The sequence below is a fragment of the Sparus aurata genome, chromosome 21 (assembly GCF_900880675.1).
Source record: "Sparus aurata chromosome 21, fSpaAur1.1, whole genome shotgun sequence".
Lineage (NCBI taxonomy): Eukaryota > Metazoa > Chordata > Actinopteri > Spariformes > Sparidae > Sparus > Sparus aurata.
Window position 1 is genome coordinate 8,895,678 of NC_044207.1, and position 19,690 is coordinate 8,915,367.

General features: G+C 46.4%; 1 protein-coding gene across 4 annotated transcripts in view; it reads right to left on the reverse strand.

The window, feature by feature from the left end:
- Positions 1–19,376, reverse strand: part of cdh24b (cadherin 24, type 2b) — a 173,717-nt gene extending 154,341 nt beyond the window's left edge. Inside the window, exon 1 of one of the 4 annotated variants that reach the window (XM_030402440.1) lies at positions 19,047–19,368. The gene's annotated coding sequence lies outside the window, so the exon portion shown is untranslated. The other 3 variants (XM_030402442.1, XM_030402441.1, XM_030402443.1) reach the window with 3 other exon arrangements.
- Between the last annotated feature and the right edge of the window lie 314 nt (positions 19,377–19,690).

Genomic DNA, 19,690 nt, shown 5'->3' on the forward strand with positions numbered 1-19,690 from the left:
GCTGTAGCAGCAACTACCATAGAAGCAATTTTGAGCATTTTGCCTGGGGTTTAATTGCCTGTCTGTCTGTCTGTCTGTCTGTCTGTCTGCATCACAATCCTGTAAGATGCAGTAACAAAACTTCACCTCAGGTGTGTAGTTGAGATAAAAAGGCCAAGTTCCAAAATGGGTACAGTCTGAGCAAGGGGGGCACAGGTAGTACAAAGTACTCATGCTGTAATGTAGTAATGTCTACTGAGCAGTCATGAGTTGGAACGTGAACACACTGTTGGGCGTTACGCCTGCTGTGATCCTATTTGTCTCTAGTTTTTAGCATGATTTCAAAAGCTTAACCACAAATAAATCCATCTGCTGATTGGGAACTGTTCTGGAAACAAACTTATCGAGTTGTGTAAGCGATGCATATATTTATGTAAATCATTTGGTAACTATGGTAATGTGTATGCATGTCAGCAAGTGAATCCAGCACTTCCTGCTGCGATCCCACAAAAAAACCTGCCAGTATCTTGCTGTAAAAATCAGTTCTTTTCCGTCCTGTCTCTGCCTATTTGTCATTTCTGATGCAGATGATTTGCATCTCTTATTTTGACACCCGATACATATATATATGCATATATACATATAAATACATATATATATATATATATATACATATATATATATACACACACACACATATATACTTAAATATCATGGGGTCTGATGATGCAGGATCACCAAACCAGCATATCATTTTTTCCTGTAGTCCGGACTAAATGTACCAAACCACAGGTGTGAAAGCACCCTTAGGCTGGTGTGAAAGCTGTCAGTTACAGTCTGCTGAAGGCTAAAGAACCAAGCTAAGGTTTCACACCTGTAGCTCAGCTCATTTGGTCTGGACCAAGGAGAAAAATTATACAGTATATTGTTCTCTTTCTGATCCAGTTCATGTTCACACTGACAATTTCCAAACAAATTGAGAGTTGGAAGTGTGGACCAAAGGGTTTTACTCATTCACTAGCACTTGCCTGGACCCAACTGTGGAAATCAAATTATGGTCACTGACAGCAAGTTATGCTGCCAGATTCAATTTTCTTCATCTGAGTCTTTTTTATCTTCTCTGCGCTCAAATAAATAAATGATTATGAGCATCATTGATCTAGACAAACAGTCAGGACAATGAGCAAGTAAAATCCCTGCACTCACAGTTCAAAATCATTTTGTGTAAATAGGTGCGGCACATCACTTTGGGAGATCAGTACATTAACAGTTCATGATGGGCAGGTGGATTTAATGTAGCTTCAGCTTTTGAATTTTAATTTCACTCAGGCTGGAATGAAAGTTGTTAATCAAAATCTGGTGCAAACTCCACAACTGGCCGAACACTTCCTGGAATGGCGGGTTTCAGTTCAGTTCAGTCAGGTGTTTGGGTTGTGAAAGCAAAGCAGACAGACTACAGGATTTTACAACGAATTTGCAATTGAAACAGGAAGCTTCAAAGGGCCAGCTGCATGTGAATCGGAACCTCCAATAAACTGAATGAGTATAAGCATTTTGTTTTGATATAAGATTGTTCGATTGTTGTGACGGGGGATCAATCAGAGTGAAAGTGAGTTCATAAAGAGGCAGTGGTGGACTTGAGGACCTGAGCCCACCAGTGAACACAGGTGTGCTGAGCTTTAGTAGCTTTTTTGTCCTTCTCCGTGATGATGCATTTGTCTTCAGAGAGCGAGCGGAACATAGCCAACATTAGCTTTCTCCGTTACAATTTCATAAAAACAAAATGTCACTTCTTGTTATATCTTGTTCAGCAGTATTCATAACACACGGTCAAGTGGCTGTCTCATAATCAGTTATTTCTTGATGACTTTAAGATAAACGCTTTAGTCCTAGGCACTTGTGTCAAGGAGTTGACTGTTGGCCCTCTGCTCTTTTAGGAATCTCTTAGAATCCAAGTGGCGACAGTAACTCTGCCGAAAGTACTAATTGCACTTAATAAACACGTAAAATGAACATTAAATCTGAGTTTAAACCAACTGAAGTGAAAATAAAGCACATACTTTAAAAGTGAGGTTGTGATGAAGGAGGGCGCTGGATGAATATGACTAGACGATCAAAGCTCTGCCTGAGTCTACGCTTCGGTAAAGTGCCGTCACTCCATTTAACTTTCGAGCTCTTGGTTTTTTACACAAAAGTGAATGAGTTCATCTTAACTCACATCTTAAAGCCGACTTGAGTTGACGTGTGTATGACAAGAAGCGCTTCCTACGCCTGATGGATGGCCAAACCAAAAAAGGCAGGATGACTGGCATTTGTCATGGATTTCTTCTATCTGTCCATCTCTGAACCTGTCCCCTGTGCGGCGCAAAGGGAAAAAAAAACTGATCAATACACCCGATCGATGGCTTCAAAGATTTAGTCTAAGCTCTGCTCAGTCCTCCACGGGCTGTCATTCACCGCTGGCTGCCCAGCCGCATCTTATTCCAAAAGGAGACAGATATTCACTTTCTGGCTTTCAACTGTCTGAGGAAAGTAAAGCACTCCCTGTCGTCCATTCTGAAGGATTCTGACAAGAGGCGGTGGTGTGTTTTTGGAGCGCAGCGCATCGCAGCTCTGGATCGAGAGGGAGGAAAAGGCAAGGGGGGGGGGGGGGGGGGGGCGGAGGCGAAGGAAGGTGGCGCTGTGGAGAGACCTGCCTGTGAAAACAGACTCTCGCGAAGGCTACACTCAGGAAATCATCAAACAGCGGTTGGCTGAGGGTCTCTCTTGTTCCGCAGCAGTAAAGGGACCCTGATGATGCGACACCAGGCTGAGCTGATGAATGTGACTTTTGGCTCTGGTTATAGATAGTCCCATTTTGTTCGACACGGGCCGCCTTTCTTCCACTGGCAGCACGCTGAATGGAGGCTTGGCATTTGAAAGGAAGCCGAGAGATTTGCTGGCGGATTAATCCTTTCATTAGGGAAAGTGAGAAGTTAATTGCGGCAACAGCTGCATCTCTCATGTTTACACGACTGACGGTTTAAACGCCATCCCTTTAAACGGAAAAAAGCAATTATCAATAAATGCGGGGCAATCTTGCCATGATGAATTGAGCTCAAATTAGGCTTTCTTCTCCTCCGCATCGCACATTTGGGGCGCAAACAGCCATGTTGGCTGGCAGCACGTGGTCTCTTCCAGCGCTGAATTGTCACACAACAAAGATAAAACCCTTGACTTTCTGAGACGAAGAGTTCCCAGGGAGAGTGATCAAAGATGAGCCGGAGTTGTGACTTCTGGCTGATGAGGGGGAGATGAGGAGAGAGCGCAAAGGAGGCACGAAAGAAGAATGAAGCTGAGGGGGGAAAAAGAGTCGGGTGTGTTGATGCACTGTGGAACAACAACTTCAACAGAATAACAGCTTGCCAGAAAAAACTAGAAGTCAAATTAAGCCGGCAATTGAGAAACGGAGACAGAGCGGGTTGTCTGGATTTTAAAGCTTCACTTAAGAAACAAGGACCAAGAAAAGCAGAACATTCGACGAAAAGCTCGGAGAAAGCTGTTGAAGTAGGGCGGGCATGAGAGGGTGAGGGATGAAAGAGAGGACGGAAGGCAAAAAGTAACCCAATGACTGAAAACAAGGGCAGCGGGGGGTCCGACATAGAGGGGGGCTATTTGGAGGACAAATAACGCAGGGAGAAGCACAGCGGTGGAGAGGGAGAAGGCTCTGAGGAAAGGCAGGGTAACATTCACTGTTAGAGCCGATCAATTTCCCGTCCCCTCAATAATAGATGTGACGAGCACGGTGGGCTGTTATCTGTCAGGCTTGACTGACCGAAATACAATCCCCACTGGGAGCCCACACACACACACACACGCCTGCACACAGACACACACACACACACACACACGCATGCATGTTCACACACAGTCAAAAAAAACGTCTGGTTTAAACACAAACATACTCCAGCGTAACTTATGAGCCAACCTTGAAGTCCATAGGCGCAAAAGAAACAGAGAATTTAACGCAAAATGGAAATCGTTTGTGTTCCCCGAGGCCTTCGATGTCATTTCCACGGTCACACACTGATGCACTGATGTCACTGATGCTCTCATTCATCAACCGAACCTTCTGTCCATTTCGCGAGCAAAGATATAAAGCAGCCCGCGCCCACCGCCGCTCCTCTTCTCACGCCCTTGCGTCGCATCCGTTTAATCCCTCACCCTCCATCTTTCACGCCGCTCAATGTCATGTCCCACGCACCTGCCCGGGCCCAAGGCCACGTGGCACTTTTAACCGCAAGAGCGTGCAGTGGTATCACCACACACACGCATTAGTATCAGGTTACCTAACTGCTAGCGGGACCGTCGTGCAGACGGTGGTAGGCAGGGATGTGGAAGGAGCCTCAGCGTGACAGAGCACAACAGGAACAGGCTCTCACTCAGCCCATATCTGTCAGGACCCCCTCTTGTCGCTTTACCCAGATGTGTCACACCACAACACACACGCACTCCCCACACATTTGCTTTATCTCCAGCTGTTCCCTTTGTAAGCACGCGTATGAAAGGGTGGCGGAAGCACTTGAGGCTCGTGACTGTGTGATCGGAGGAGTATCGCGGAGGATAGCAGTATCATGAGCATCCTTTTGTCTTTGCTGACATTTGCCATATTGCATGTGTCACAGCGTATCTGCGTCGATGCAGGCAAAGGGAGGGTGACAAAAGTAGAACAGTGGAATACGTTAGTCTGCGTGTGGTGTTGGGACAACACAGGGATGAATCAACAATTGAAAACATGTCAGCCTCACCCGCTCAAAAGACATCAACACAGTGAAGAAGTGGAGGAGCAGAGCTGATGCATGTGGGATATTCCAATTCAGTATTAGGGTGTGCACCAGGCCAGCCATTCTTGGCAGAGGAAATGATTATTAGGTGTTCAGAGACATTTCAACTGCACAATCGGGAACAAAAAAAATTCAATTTGGAAAGTGTTCAGACATAAATGGCAATAAAATTGATGAGCCAATTTGTGGGAGTCAGCTGAACGTCAGCAGCGTAGTCATCTTCACAGTCTGTGATCATGGATGACAAACAGTTGGACAGACGGCACACTGGATGCTGCCACAATGAGAAGCATACCGAGCACAACCGCTGGCAGCGGGTGAGGAAACACCTCTGTCATCAGGCGCGCGATAACATGTAATTACTAGGTTAGGATACACCTATGATTTATTTACTCGCGGATAAGGAGAGACGTCAAGCAGCCATAGGAACAGTTTGTTCCTGCTTCGCTATACTGGAATTTGTGCTTGCTGCAGGCTTTTAGATGATGTGTCATTCATGGTTTCTGAAACAGAGGGGAGCCACAAAAGCTGAGTTATACTGGGAGAGGCAGGCCTGGTAATGCAGCGCTTTTTCGATAAAAAATAATAGAGGTATATGTTTGGAGAGGCTTCTTGAAGAGGAACTCCATTATATATATATATATCATGCTTGCTGGTAAAAACTAGGCTGAATTGGTATACTTTGATTTGAAAGGCCACAGAGAATATAGTCTCCAATAGCTCACCAATTATCATTTTGGTACAGGGCAAAAAAACAATTTGTATTCCTTGGAACCAATCATAGTCATCTTGAGCCCAATTAACCTAGGACGTCGCAATGGTGCCCCTGCAAAACACTATTGGGGCAGTTTCTTGGCACATTGGAAGTCAAAGAAAAGGTAACAGTTGCTAGTTGATGCAAGCTCATGCAGTAAGCTACCAGGTTGGGAGTAGGGCAACCTGCCATTTTCAGCATGTAGGTTGCAACCTTGGAGGTTGCTGTTAATTTCTGTAGCATAAGGGGGTTTCAAAAACTATAATAGGTGCCCAATAGCAAACGTTAAAATACATCCGGTGAGTCAGACTACAGAGAATATGATGACTATCAGCTGGGTAGCTACTACCAAAATGTGTTTTCACATGTGAAAATTGAAAATGGACAAAATTGATCAATTAATTATTTTCAATGATTCCTGGCTAACATTTCTGTGTGACAGTGGTACCCGATATTATACGAGAGGTGTAAAGTCATTCTAAATTATCACAGCACATCTTGGACACATTCATTCAAGCCTGGAGGTGAAAGGCACTGGATGTAATTGAACAGTGTGTTGACTGGGGAGTGGTTCATTGCTAACATTAGCTAATGGGTTATCAAATATGTCGTTTTGCCTTACAACAAAATTGCCCAGCGTCACTCCAGATTTTCACTACCCACCACCACTCAGTTGCTTTTAAATCAGGGAGCTGTGAAATGACTACAATTTGTCAGAGTTTTATGGCAGCGGAAAATGGCCGCCCTGTGTGAATACGGTCTATTGACCCTGCACCTACGAGGCCAACAGCAGCCCTGGGTCCATGAGTCACGGACACAGACAGAGGTTTGAACTGTTGAAGATCAGGCTCACTCATATTCGGGCCTGGAGGAGACACACAGAAATCAAGAGTGTACCTACCCTTTAAACATTCCCTAATGCAATTTGCATTGCGTGACCTTTGCAACCAGATTAAACTTATTATTGGCATCCATTGTGTGGTGATACTTAGGCGCGGCCTCTGCTTACAGAAATAGACGTGTCAGCGCCAATTAAATATTAATTTGGCTGATGGTGGCGTTGAGTAATAACAGTGATATTCAGCCGTTCTGTAGAGCGGCGTTAGCCTCAGCAGCCCTGCACACCCACACAGGTGTTTTCACTTATTGTGTCTGATTAGATTAGAGTGAGGCAGCGCTATGCTGGAATATTGCCGAGGTCACTAAACTCCACACACTTACCGTGCTTAAAGTTGTAAGATGTAATAGGTGCAACGAAATGAACTAACTAAAACCACTGTGGGGGATGTCCATCAAGCAGCCGTGAGGCCAAACGGCGTATTCATTTTGTAATGAATGAGTATGAATAACGTGCATGAAGAAAACAACAGATCAGGGGCAGTGAAAAGAGCTAGTGGAGGGAACTGTTTGCCTGAAGACAGGCAGGATTACCACTTCACTGTCATAGGCTTCTTGAGTACACATAAACATATTCTGCTAATTACATACATACATCACATATGAATATTACCTGGGTAAACGTCTTAAAGGGACAGTGTGTAATATATCGAGTATTTAGCGCCATCTAGCTGTGAGGTTCTACATTGCAACACTCCTTTGCTCACCCCTCCCATTCTGAAGACGTTGGAGACGCTCTTTCCCAACAGCGTCGAGTATTTCTACTGATTCAAGTAATGAGGTAAAGATGTAGTTAGTTATTGTTATTGTTAGTGACGAGCGCTTTCGCTGAGCTCCCTCTCAGTTCCGCAGTCAAGCTAGCTTGGCGAAAATGTGTTTAGCCTTACTACGTAGTACCACGTAGTGCTCTCGGCAGTCCATAGTTTTTTTTAAACTGGAAAGACATGGCGGCCTCCATAGAGCTTGCCCGTGCTATGTATATTCAGATAGGTAATTCTTCGCTCAGGAGGATAAGTCAGATTGTTGGCAGAGGTAATTGTACACCAATGAGGACTTACTTATGAACGAAGACATTGATTTGAGTTAATAAATTACTTAAATCGCTACACACTGTCCCTTTAACATCTTTGATATGAAATGTACAAAAATAAGTTCAAGTTAAAATGAATTATACATACAGTATGTCCATGTATGTATCTACTGTACTGTGGGTCGACTGGTCATCCACCTGGCTAATATCGGATCTGATATACCGTATGGTGAAAATGTTGGAGAAAAACGCTTTTTTTCTCCAGTTGCCAATTAAATAAACTAATTTTGGCTCTGCTGCAGCATGTAATCTGCAGACTAACTCTTTACTAAAGTTATTTAAAAAAACTGAAATATTTGCCTCCAAAATGTTGTGGAGTAGAGGTAGAAAGAAGCAACAAGTAAAAAGCAGAGCACCTAAAAATTGTGCTTAAGTACAGCACTTGAATAAATGCACTTAGATTCACTGAACTTGATTTAGCATCATGCTCATGTCACTTTCCAACCAAACAATAGAAAGGGACGTTCAAAGCAGCAGTTAACATTTTTCAAGTTGGTTCAACAAATATGTCGATGTAAGACTTGAGATTTTGACCATTTTCCTGTCGCTGTCTTTCATGCATGCAGCTAAGGAAAAGGATGGCCCACATCTTGGTCGGCTGTTTTTTCCAGTCAACAGAAACAGACGTCAGTGGGCACAACACCAGACCCATTTGAATTGCTGAACGAGCCTGCGATGTGGGCAGCAATTCAGAAGTCTGGAACCAGGCTCAGGAGATGACTGCACTAATTCTGCCTAAAACCTGAGAGGAATCAGGTCTAATCCACTAATTAAATGAAAACACCTGCGTGGGTTTACCGTGGATGAGAAGGGCCTATAATGTAGACAGTGCAGCAATTTAACATGAGGCCTTTGTGCTTCTATTCATTTAAAGACTCTTTGATTTCTTGTGTTCACCATAATGCCTTGTTTCCATGTTAAAAATCACCGAGTCGTGGACATTAAAACCAAACTTTTTATTTTTATGGATGCCAATGAAAGCACCGCAGTTCAAACTGTGCCTGTGTTATTAGTGGATTAATGTGCCTATCTGCGCTCGTCTGTCTGCTCTCACCCTGCGAAAGACTGGCATCCTGCCCGGGATCTTTCCTGCTTTCTGCCCAGAGCATGCTGGGATAGGCTGCGGTGAACTTACGACCCCTGACAGGAATAAGTTGGCGTGTTAAATGAATGGTTGTAGCTGTGGTGGGTTGGTAATTTGATTGTGTTTTGCAATACATAAAACTAGAAAAATACTACAAGAGATATCATTAAACAATCAATTATACATTCAAATACTAGAAGCTCCTTTAGAATTTCCACTCTTCTTTCATGTACCAGTTCCATTCACGCTGGCTTTTATTAATAGTCTTGCAGTATGTATAAAAATAGCTGGAATCAGTGTACAGATACAATATGCTGGGGGGGGAGTTGGAAGTATTATGATAATAAAAAAGTATCAAGGCATTTCTAGGCCAGGACCAAGAGAGGAAAACTGCTTCCGAAGAATCAAGCATGATCCCCTGTGAGCAGCTCCCTCGCTGTGTAGTAGCACTGCACCAACCACCAACAAAAGGCAAGAAAATAAATAATTCCAGTCCACTTGAGAAGAGAAAAGTGACAGGACTGTGCAGAACAAACAACCTTTCTGCCCAACACTGTGTACGACGCAACGAGGAACTCTCTTCGTCCAAACGGCACGCTGTCAAGCTTCGAAACATGATTCAGGCATTGTAGCGCTGCGGAGTCCCCGCCATGTAGGCCAAGCCAAAACAGATGTGATGTCAATGCAATAATAAACGAGCTTTGTGTTTCAGTGCGACCATGATAATTAGTCTCAAGACGGTATGTTAGTAGAGAGAAGGCTCATAAAATATAGAGGCCGTTTGGCGTGCACTCAAGAACAAATCTGTATTCTAAGTGCGTGGGCTGTTACACTAATGTTGTACATAGTTTAAATCTGGCAGAGGCACAGTCAGAAAACTTTGCTTGGAGGAAAGATGCTGACGGTTCCAGGCGGCGGGGTAGAAAAGATTACTGAGTCAGCGCACGTACGCGAGATGCGCACCCTCGCTCAGACACACACAACACGCATGCCGACATGCCGCACACTCCGCTCGCGAAGGGAAAATTCCTTTTTTGTTGACTCGATTGCCCGCGTGCCCGGGAGACCGCACGCATCCCCATTCAAGGCTCCTGACAAAATTGGGGTCGCCGCTGAACAGCCCAGCAACTCAAGGTCAGGGAGATGATAATGATGTTTATGAAGTCTAAATCCACAAAATAAGATTCCCTCTGTATCTCCCCAAGTGCCTACCTGCAAAGCAAGCCTCCATTGTGGCCCAGCGTAAAAGGTCTGGGCCGCAATTTGCAGCGGGGGGCTCCGTCACATTGTGCGGTGGAGCCCGCTGAAGGAGCCCGACAGAAAGCCCACATAAACCGAAGAATCAGAGGGCTTATAGTGTCTGTGGGCAGGCAGGTGGAGGAGACACATTCCTTCAGTTTCATGCAGTGTTATATTATTATTGTCCAAATCCTCCGACAACAGCGGGGATGCAGTGACATTTTGACAACACTAATCACCTCATTCTGAACCAGTTCTGTTTGCTCGGGGAAGCAGAGAGATCTCCAGCGGCCGAGAGTGAGGGAAACACTGCGGCAAAGTATAAAGCGTAGCAAAGATCTCTGCCGCCCGCTGGGTGGTCCACAAGCTCCTGGTGGGCTCTTTGGTTCAATATGCTAGCTGCTTGCTCAAATTGCTACACGGTGTGTTTTCACAGCTTCTGCTCAAACAAGCCCCGTCTCCTGCCATGACACCCCATTCTGAGAAACGGCAAATACATCTTGGCCATCTCCCGGGGAAGCAGCGAGTCGAAAGAGAAAAAAGGAAAGAGACTTTTTATTTCTTTGAACGTTTAAGGCTGTTTTTCCCTCTCGTCTTTTCACTTCTGTTGCATTAAATATGCATATAAAATGAGACTTTTTGATTAGAGCATCAAAAACACAGCAGCGCCGTTTAAGCACGGGTGGGTTTTTTTTTCCGGATGGGAAACTCGCCAGGCCTAATTGAAGTGTGCTTTAATAGCAATCAAACGCCAAAAAAAAAGAATCGGCGACAGCGAGGCTGGATCGGCGTTGCCCTCGGCGCACACAGCTGGGCCGCTGCACTCGTACGCAGTGACTGAAATTTGGCAGATCAGTGGCGATAATGTAGATAGAAGACTAACGATGAACACGCGCACACTCAGCAGATTACGTATAATGCCCCAGAGAAGCAGCCGCGTTCATCGGAGGATGACCGGGACTGACCACTGTTAACACGCACGCTCTCGCACACTCACAGCCTCGACCCCAGAGCGCCGCTACACACCAAATTACAGTTCAATTCTGCGCTCAGTGCTCCTCGGGGCCAGGGTATCGATGATTCATTTTGCGTTTTATCAAAGAAACAGGAGTGCCATTAAAAAGAGATCAGTCAGCCACCAGGCTTGAGGAGTCTGCTCCTAATTGGCCATTCATCAAAAAGCCTTCTCAAGTAGATGGGGGCGCTGAAATATCACGCATGACAACTGAACCGCACTACATTAATTACGCCACTGATGAACCTCATGCTCTGCGCCTCAACCCCTGTGACTCCGGAGACGCCGGGAAACGCGCAGATGCACAAACACACACCTGGACGTATGCACGGATGTACAGAAGGCGCCCCGAGGAGAGGCAGCTCGGCGCGCCAGATCAAGCTCGGCACCGTGGTGTTCATCAACGCAATTTGACACGGAGATAGGCATGAACAAACATTCCTTTTGCTTCTGTATTTTTAGCTTCAAAAAAAAAAAAAAAAAGCCCTCCCCGAGGTGCTGCCATTTCATCTGCTCAACATCATCAGTCAACCTTTAAAAGGAAGCTTTCAACCATTTCACTTCACAGCGTGTCCGGCGTGTTTCTCACAGAGACAGAAGCGCCGGTTTAAAAAAGGTACTGTAGTCACTGTCTCTCGCTCGTCTTTGTTCAGCTTAGCAGCCATCAGGACACACACAGATGAAGCGTTCCGAGCTCCATCTCTCTCCCCTCGCCACGTGCGGGGAATTCTCCCTTTCATCCATTTCCTGATGCACTCTAACTAGACAGTTTTCGGTCATGTCCCAGAATTATGCATGCTAGCTCCCCGCACGCACGCACACACACACACATGCCTGCGCAGAGACACGAACAGCTGCACATCCGCTGACAATTCATCCATCTCTGAATCTCTCATTTTCTGGTTTGAGCATTTTGGTGCTTTTTCTCTCCCCCCCCCTCACCCTTCTGAGCTGCTGGATCAGCTGGGGCCGGGTTCATCACTAAGCAGTTGCCCCGAGGCCAAGAAACAGAGAAGCAACCGCTGTTAGTGTGGTTACTGAGCAACTACGGGGTTAAAACGGGCATAAAAAAGAGCCACATGTACACTCGTTTGCATGTGCGCATGCACAGGACTTCCTCTAGGCACAGGGCTGATGAGGAAGGAATCTTCAAAGTAACCGAGTGAAGCCCATATGGTGTTTGATGTGTGGATAATGATTTAGGTAAGGCTACGCAACACTTTCTCCACATCCGAGCGCAATAGAAAAGCCTGAAACTGTTGTATCGACTCGAGTGTGAAAACCAGAAATTGAGAGCTTTTCAGGGCAAAGGAAAAGTAGCTCTGAGGTCTTGAATGCGCAGATTGTTCCTAAAGAAGCCTGTCAGTGCAACCACTTCTCATTCATCAAGTAGCGGGAGCCACATAAGGGGAGGAGGGGGGGGGGCACCTTGTGGGAATCGAACTCGTGCCCTTGCAGACTCCTGTGCATGTCAGCCTCTGCACAGGAGCTCTGGGCTACGCACTGCAGCTATCAGTTCATCATTGTCGTACAGTAATTCACTATGTAATGTGCCTCTGAGTCCCTAAGAAGCAGAGGAGCAGACACACTGTCTACACGGAGCATGCTAAGCCCAGTCAGTGTCCTGTAGGACCGGCTATTTAACACAGGAATAAGCCAATTATCTTCATGGAGTAGGCAAATTTACAATAGGATTTACTCAATTCCTACAGGACTCCTATGTCAGGGGTGGCAGCTTATACTGTAGGTTTCTTTTCTGTCACGGCCACACACACACACACACACACACACACACACACACACACACACACAAATGTCTGCAGCTGATGCGATACAAGCAGCCGTGCAGATGCACATTACCACCAGCCCAAGCAAACACCTACACAGTCACTCTTACCTCAGGCGTGCGCAGCTTTTATTTTTTTCCCAGAAACACTGGCAGCCGTGATAAAGATGAGCCAAAACTCTGAAGTGATAAATAACACAAAAGGAAAATAGCTAGGCTACCTCCTATACAAGCAAATATTTCTACTCAAAAGCAATTGTTCAGAAAAGCAGTTAATTTCCTGAGACTGATAAATTAAATTCCAAAGCGCCGGTTACAGTCATTGGCACCTTTTGTTGCAAAGCTTATTAAAGTCTTGCTAAATTGTGTTAAACCACGGTGAAATTATTTAAGTGGCTGCAGTTAGTGCTTTCAATTTCACATGTGCTCAAGAATTGAGGGACGGAGTGAGCGCAAAGCCAGTGAAAGCCGTCAAATTGAAAACCGTTTCAGCGTTTGCACCAAAACGAATCGCTTCCACATGACGTCTGGACGGAAAAAGTTAAGAATGCGTAGATTACCATGTCAGATTCCATGTGCGAAAGTGCAAACTGTAGCCTCCTCCACGTCTCTGCAGCTAAGTGAGATTTGACCCCCCTCATGGGTTCCACCTTCATTATCCTTGTGCATAAGTAATGTGAGCTGAGCTGTGTGACTGATATGCCTGTTCTTTGATCTGTTCTTCATTTGTACACCTTCGTCCTCCCACCACCATGACTCATGATTCAAAGGAATGTCAAGAGCGAGCTCGTTTCCTGGGTCTCCTTACAAAACCTCGCCAAAATTCAACATATCAAAAAAGGTTTGAGCGTAGCTTGAGCTATAAGTATTATAATATCTCCTGTCCCAGTGTAGAAGAGTGATAGTCAATAAGTCAGACACTATGTATTTGAGTGCTGTCTGGTGGAGGCTTAAAGGGGCTCTGAGGACCTCGATGGCAGACTCGATTTCTCAACTAACGTTGGCAGAGAGGCGCTCGAGAAAGTCACACCCTTCGGAATGCCGCCGACCCGAGTCCCTCGCAAAGAAATCCACGGTCCCGCGACGTTAAACAACTACAACATGTCATCCACAAGCTTGAGCAGGCAACCGAGCGACACAGGGAAGGGCTCATCTTTCACGTCACGTTGCTATCCACTCACATATGTCCAATAAAAACCGGGTTCACATATGCAATACTTGGGTTTTAAGCAATGTTGGGCAGGTTACTTAAAAAATGTAATCAATTATTCATTTAAATAACAGTGAAGAGGTCACTGTATTGCATTACAAGCAGCCATCTTAGTTAGAGGAGATATTTACTGACCATCAACAGCTAACGTCAGCTAAAACCCCACTTACTAAGCTAACTGAAGGCTACCCAAATGCAGGCAAAGCTAACAGCAGCTAGCTGGTGGCTTGGAGGACACAACATGTCGGTGAGGCACTCTTGAATTACCGGAAGGCGCGTCGTCTTCTATAAAAGCGAACTGTCCATTCACACTGGTCCCTGCGCAAGCTAGCACATCCGACAGCAGCCAGTCAAGAAACTGATATCAGCTCTACATCAAACTCCCTGTGAGACTGCTGAAACATAACTAATTAGCATTACTAAATAACAAACTGTTATCCCTTTACAAGTCATGACTGAAAAAACTGCCAGGTGCTGGTTTTAAATTCCTTCTTTTCTGCCTATTTAATTTAAATTCAGGGATTCTGGGACTTCACTTATTTACATAGCGTTCTTCCTCCTCAAACACTTGATGTTTGTGCACCTGACGCGTGCCAACATCGAACTCTCAGCAACACAATTTGACAGAAACACAAGAAAATGCACTGGGCTGGTATGCCACGACTCGAAGCCCTGGCTCAAACTCAACTTTTCATGAAAAAATAACGAGAAAAAAAAAAGAGAGATTCATTTTCGCTCACCACTCCAGTACTTCAGCCGGTGGCAGCAAGTCGGCAGCCAACTCACACACACACGTACAACCGACGGTTCCTCGTTCTGTCAGTGTCTGACTCCGTTGCCCTCTTCCTCTCTCACTTTTACACAGTAGGGTGTAAATGTAAATACACTGGGAAACACATACACACTCCAACACACACACATTCAGCCCGGAGCAGCCTCACGTCTTTCTGTGTAATAATGTCTCCAGTGAAGCGAGCGTATACTTTTTTCATCGCAGTCCTCCTTCATCCCACCCATCCAAACAGCCATCCACCACTGAGCTGGGAGTTGCCTCCACCAATCTAACATCCCACTCTGAAATTCAGTCCACTCCGGCAGTGATACAGACCCCCTGCTGACAGCAGAACGAGAATGCGCCTCCATACTTTCAATTCTTCTCGAAGGGAGAAAAATCGAGGAAAATCTGAATAACCTGTGCCCGCGTGTGCGCACGTACAATTTCTAGACTGGAGAGGATGATTATGCACGACTTTTCTAAGTCGCAGACAAGTGTGTGTGTGTGTGTGTGCTTTCTGGAGAAAACGTGCATGCATATGTGCACCCCCACCTGCCTACATTACCACGGGCACGCGAGTAAACAGCAATGCCGGTCTGAGAACAATCAGACCGTGACAGACTCTGCAGCACCATCCCGCAGGCCTCCACAGAGGAAAAACACTGCACCGCTAGACATGGCCATTTTCACTAAATGACCACCCTCCCTCCCTCCCTCACTCCCTCCCTCCCTCCCTCACTCCCTCCCTCCCTCCCTCACATCACCACAAGGGAGAGAATGGCTCTGTGTCTCGACACAGCACTGCCAAGGCTGGGGTCAGCGCGCCCGGCTCCAACCTCAGTCGCTGGGGACCCGGGAGAGGCCGGGAACACGGCGCTGCACCGAGGGAAGATGGGTAAAAGCGTGAAGGATGTTCAAGCCAAATCCCACACTTTTCCTGGGAGATGCATGCCGTGAAAACCCTTGGCGAATTCCCCCCCCCCCCCCGACTTAAAAAGTCAGCATCAGCAATCATGTGTCGTCACCTCCTTTGATGCACGATCACCATCAAAGGGCACCGCGGGAAGGAAGAGAGCATCACCCTGCTCGTCGTGATGGAGTTAAACGGGTGCACCGCGTACGGGTGAGAAATTGCTCGTCAGTCACTTGCCTTGAGTAGGTAATTGGAGATGATATAGTTGAGATTCAGTGCTTCGCGGAGTCACTTGCGCAGTCACAGGCTTTTCACTCCCCCCTTCAAAAGTACTCTGCCAAAGGTTTGATACAGCTCATTCCATTTTCCCCGTGCCTGGAAAGCGAGCGGAGAGTTGTAACAAGCAGGATCTGAGGCGACGTCAGATCATGGAAGCTCCTCGCTTCCTTTCCCGTTTGAAACAATCGGAAAGGGAATTCTGTCATTATATTATCTCTGCGCGCGAGGGCCCTGGGGAATGTTCACATCTTGAGCACTAAGCATTTATTTCCTTGTTCTCCACGAGGATCCCTGGGAGGCCATGTTGTCTGATTCATTTCAGCGAATTGTCAGCTAATGAATGGTACGCGTCCGTCGACTGCCGCACATACCGTCGGAAGAGAAAGGAGCCCCATGGGTGCACATCTTGGGGGTTCTCCCATTCTCATTAGGAGGGAATCAAAAGGAAATAGAGGCTCACTGATCGTTTACCATGTTCCCTGTGTGTGTTGCCCACGGGGGGGGCCTGCATGTGAAGCCATTATTTCTCGCCATTGAAGGGTGATCAGGATGTTCAGACAGCGCCGCTATCATCTTGAGGGACACGTCGCTGAGTTTGATTGAGGCTTTTAAAGAGAGACCGAGCCTCCGGAACATAATTAGTAAGTAATCTGTAACCTTACAAGACCCTCCTGGCAGGGAAGGCGACTAGGTTATGTAAGAGTGTTGGGGGGATAATGGTGAAAGGAAATCATCATTCAAGACCCGAATTCACATTCTGTTCCCCGGTGCGTCCTCGAACTCTCAAGTTTCTTTCTTGAGCACACATACACCCCTTTTTTTTTCATTTGTTTTTTTTTCACCGTCCTTGGTGTTTATTCTCCGAGAACACCTCTGTTGTACCACGTTCCCTTCCCTCTCAGTACCCCGCCATCTATCCCGAGCTCCCTCCTCTACTGTCGCCCATAATACACAGTAATGTCCGCTAATGGGATCCGGTGTGTCCCCCGCCTGTCACAACTACAGCACCTCTCTTTTCCAGCTTCCATTCTTCAGGCAGTTTTATCGCCAGCATAAGTCACCGACTTACTGCGACCTGTCTGTTCCCACCGCCGCCCCTCCCTCGCCGCTTCCTCCCACACTCCTCTCATTTTCCAGCCTTTTCTTCTAATCTCTCCCCGTGTTCCGCCCCACCCCTACCTCTGTCCACCTTTCATCTACTCCATCTTCCTCCATCTAACAACCCCTCCTCTCCTCCCTTGATGTCTCCTCTCTCCCTCTCCCGTCGAATCTCCCAACCGCTCTCTCCGCTCTCCATCTGGGTAAACGCGAGAGCTATCTGGTGTAAACAATTACTAACCGAATGCTGACACACAGATTGCCGCTCTCTCTCCCTCTCTCTCTCTCTCTCTCTCTTTTAACCACATTAGAAGAGGAGAGAGTGCGTGCCCGATCACTCGTCGCCCTCATCCTATCCCCCCCCCCCTAAATTTCATGAGAAAAACAGAACCTTGCAATGTCGTGGCTGTTCCCCCCCCCCCAAAAAAAATAAAATGCGGTGAAGTGGTCATGTAGGCAAGAAAGTGTTGGAGGAAGATGCACACAGCTCAAGGATATGCACAAGTCAAACACACACACACACACACACACAGATATCATACGATACAGACATAAACAAATAGCCTACAGAGTGATGGCTGATGATTGTACCCATAAACCCAGTGCCACAGTGATGTATAATACATGAGCTTTCCACATACATAAACATGTCTCACAGTGATCAGAGCCATTAGAGGCGCTTAGGGTCCGTTCGCGCGTGTGTGTGTGTGTGCCATTCAGTGCTGTGTTTTTTTTTTTTCTTTTTTTATGTATATACGCTTAACAAGAGGCTATAAGAGCACAGATTTCCCATGAGAGAATTGACCCAGCTGCGAGGATGACTGTATCCAAAGCCGCCTGTGCGCTCCACAACATCAAGAAATTATATATAGACACGGCAGACCCACTTTTCTTGCTCCTACAAAAATATAGTACACACAGCAGGCTTCAATAATCGATATAACCTGAGGAGGCAGGTCATGAATCTAAGCAAATGCATTTCCCAGAAGGGCCATGGATGCTCTCACACACAAACACAAACATTATTACATTTGTGCACAGCGTAAAGAAAATGAGAACATTTACAAAAAAAAAAAAAAAGGAAAGAAAAGAAAAGAAGTGTGCTCAAGCGCATCACCGACACCGCTGGATGTGAGGCCAAATACTTATTATCACAGATTTATAGGGTCGCGTAATAAATGGACGCAATTAAGCCGGGCTTCCGAAGCGACTCGCAGCCGATCAACCTCATTAGAGACGCGCCGAACCGCGGAGAAATTGCGCATACGGCCGGCAAGCAGGTAAAATATTTGCCCCGGGGTGTCGGTGCTCGGTGTGTGACAGTCTGCCAGCCGCTGCCCCCCGCCGTCCTCCAGACAGGAGTGCGCACACGCACGCCGTCTGTTAGGAATCGTCTCGCACGCGTAAAAAAAAAATATATATATATATATCGCGCCGGTCCAGTTTGCGCTGGAAGTGACAGCCCCTTCTCCTCACCTTGTGGTTAGAGGAGAAAAACATGGGACTACAAATCTGAGCGGGTCGATGAAGGGATCAATAAAAGAATCAATCAATGTACACAGCAGTTATTATGGCGCTGGAATTCCCACACATAAAAAGCACATATGAGCGCGCGCCGGCGGACAGGCACTCAATCTCCCTCACCAAGCTCCCAATTAGGACTATTTGGTCAATAATATTTATTAATATGTGACAAGTAAAACTCACAGGTCGTTTGACGCGCGGCGGTAAAGGGAGAGACTTTTACAATGACAGAATTCGCAAATACGCACGGAGTCGGTCCGCCGCTCGAATAAACCACATGCGCCTGTTTGCCGCAAACAATCCAGAGGAAACCGCAAATTGATATCGAAGTATGTTAAGTGTCACGTACCGTGGTTTTCAACTGGAAAGGACGTCTGGAGGATGCCGAGCGGTGCAGCGGTGCCAAAGAGCGGGCAGGCGGAGAGAGACACGATTCCCAAATATCAAGCGGAGGGGGAAACTAGGTCTGATCTCCAGTCAGCCTGACCGCCGAAACAAACACACACATCACACACACACCTCACACAGGCTCACATTTGACAGGATTATCAGGCTGCAGTCAGATTGACTCTGATTTTACCTCTCAGTGTCGGATGTCGGTGTGATTGTCTCAAGTTTCTTCGTCCGCCGCCCGTTCTGCCCGTCAGCCGGTCACAAAACTGAGTCCAAGAAGGACAAACGCTGTTATCGCGCCTCTCTCTCTCTCTCTCTCTCTGTGCCTCTCTCTCCCTCGCTCTCTTCAATAATACCGTGACTCTTGAAAATCTCCCCCCTCACTGCCTCTCATTTCCCAGTTTTTTTGTCTCTTCTCCCCTCTCCCCCCGATCTCTCCGTCCCGGCTCTCCGTCGGAAGTGATTATTCTTGGTGTCCTGCCCATCATCACTCATAATCACCACCACCCCCTCCACCTCCACCACCACCAACATCGCCATCATCATCATCATCATCATCGCCATCATCACCACCACCACCACCATCATCATCATCATCATCATGGCATCCAAAAATCAATACGCCTTCCAATTAGCATAATATTCTTGTGGTATGGTATCCTGTGTACTGTGTGGGTATCTCGTCAGTGTTTCTATAATAAATCTATGAATGTAACTTTCATTGTGACTGGAGTGTCTTTATAACAGCGGAAAAAGTTCAGCAGGACTCTTCAATAAGGCGCTTTCATAAGGGGTTCATATGCTTTAATCAATGGTTAAAGGTGCAGTATG